The sequence below is a fragment of the Lactuca serriola genome, chromosome 9 (genome assembly GCF_051521515.1).
Source record: "Lactuca serriola cultivar US96UC23 chromosome 9, Lser_US96UC23_V15, whole genome shotgun sequence".
Classification (NCBI taxonomy): domain Eukaryota; kingdom Viridiplantae; phylum Streptophyta; class Magnoliopsida; order Asterales; family Asteraceae; genus Lactuca; species Lactuca serriola.
In genome coordinates this window covers 173787165-173789553 of record NC_136416.1, presented here as the reverse complement: position 1 = coordinate 173789553, position 2389 = coordinate 173787165, and the positions used below count along the sequence as shown (strand labels likewise).

Here is a 2389-nt window from a genome sequence, read left to right as displayed (position 1 = left end):
ACTATTTTAGATTCCACAAAACTCCAACACTTGCATAAGTTAACTTTGGTCTTTAGGTTTTGAGATCTTACCATGAATAAATTCATACAAACTCCATTGTCTTGGTCCTCTTTAAGGGTTAGAAATTGTACCGAGATGAACTTTGTCTTTATATATAACATAGATGTAATCATCCCGAAAAATCTAGTATGTCCAAGAGGCATTATAGAATGATATTCTAATAACATATGATCTTATAGGGCCACAACATATAGCAACAAGTTACCACTAATTAATTATTTATTAGTATAATTTGATTAATTATAAATATATCAAGATTTGTATTTAATTGATAAATTATTATTTTATGAAAATAATATTTTACTAAATGAGAATTTACTATTTATGGAAATAATATATATATATATATATATATATATATATATAGACACACACACACACACACACATATATATATATATATATATACACACACATAGTTAGTAAAGTAATGGACACTTCACTTTTGTCCATTTAACCATGATGGTGTTGGGTTAGCTTTTGAATTGTTTAATTAATATCCCATGCTTGTAAGAAATGGTCTCTTACTTTAACTTTCATCATGGATGTAAAAGAAGGTCATGTTCTACTTTATGACTAGCTTTTGACTTTACTTTATACATACTTACATGTATAAAAGAAAGCTTCTAAACAAGTGTGTTAGTTTTTCATTGCCAAATTTCTCTCTTATTTTTCCCTAGAATTGTCGAGAATGAGAATGGCTCTTCCCTTCTCATCTTTTGCCTTTTTGGTACAAGTTCCTGGTAGATTATGTTGTTTCTCTTTAAGAACTTATGTGGTATAAGTATTAAAGCTTAAGAACAATTTAATAAAAGTGAAGACTAGCATGTTTTAGTGGTTCAACTCTAACTTGGTGGATACTTCTAGAGAGCTTCTATTTTTGTGTTTAAAGCCTTCTTTATCAACTTCCTAATTACCAAAAGGAACCAAAGTCTTCAAAGGTTGTATCACTTTCCTTCTATGATTGTTTTAATCTTTCTAAGTCTTGCAAAATGATTTTTTGGTGGGAATGAAAGCAGTTTTATTTTGTTCAAATCTTTGGTCTTCTGTTGCATTGTTTATGTTTTTGAAACAGTTTTTGAATAAAGACTCAACAATTGGTATTATAGCCATTTTCAAGATTAATTAGATTATTTGTTAAGTTGACGAAATCGTTGTTTTTGGAAAACATGGATGGTTTTCTCTTTACAAGAAAAATTCATACATATTTTCTATAACAACTTTAAAAGTTTTATCATTTTTATTTCAATGACTAAAAGTTTACATGCATCTTTTTTGTTATAGAAGTTGTCTTATAAAAACAAAGAGTTTTTTTTTACATAATTTTGAGTATATAAATGTGTATGACATGCATAAACTAGTCATGAGCCTTTTTGTTGTTGCATGTGTTGATTTATTTAAAATGGTTGTAATTATTTATTTATTCATATGGTATGTAATAATTAAATAATTAGGTTTTATTTGTTAATTTTTATAAGTAATATATTAGTTTTAGAAATAGTTTTTTTTTTTTATAAAAATATAACAAGAATGAAGATGGTGGCCATTTTGAAGATCAAAAATTTATAAACTTGATTTTATTAAAGTTCTTCAAACTTTATAAAATTATTTTTATAAACTTGCTACAAGGTATTGAAGCAAGTAGGAGCACGTGAAGACTTTACAAGATAACGGTTTCTTATGTCTCTTTAGGAATAGACTTGATATTTTTATGATGGCTTACAAAAATATTAATAGTGTATGGCTTAGTTTATGCACATATGTTTATAACATGCTTGTGTAGTTTTATATTTATGTTATTATTATTATTATCTTATGGTTGATAAATTAGTTTGTCAAATGCAAAATAATATTTGAACATAAATAAATATCAAAAAAGAGTTTGATATAAATGAAATTTACGTTTTAATAAGATAATAAAAATAGTTTTAAAATAAAACAAGTTTTATAGTTAAAACTTATAACCGGTAAAATTCCGGGATTAAAATTATATAAGTTTAAATAGAAATTTGTAAACTTATCAAGCTCCAATCCTTATTTTATAAAAGGAAGTTTTATTTAAAGGTTTACAAATGTTCTAAAGCGCTCAAACGTCGGACTTAATACTAGCTATTAAAATTTGATCGCGTCAATCTATAAAACCGGGTTTTATAAAAGAACATTGTTAAAATCTAATTTTTACATAAAATAAGATTTTTCAAATTATACCGTAGTTTATTGGATACATGCAATAACCATGATATAATATGGTTTTTAAAGTAGAATTATAAAAACATCAAAGACACCTAATAAACCTTAAATCTATTCAATCATTTTTAAATATCACTCG

At 25.3% G+C, this 2389-nt stretch overlaps 1 long non-coding RNA gene across 1 annotated transcript; it reads left to right on the top strand.

The window, feature by feature from the left end:
- The first annotated feature begins 720 nt into the window (after positions 1–720).
- On the top strand, positions 721–1850 carry LOC145074130 (uncharacterized). The gene is made up of 2 exons (XR_013691714.1): positions 721–1001; positions 1690–1850. It is a non-coding gene; the product is annotated as an uncharacterized LOC145074130 (long non-coding RNA).
- Positions 1851–2389: the final 539 nt, after the last annotated feature.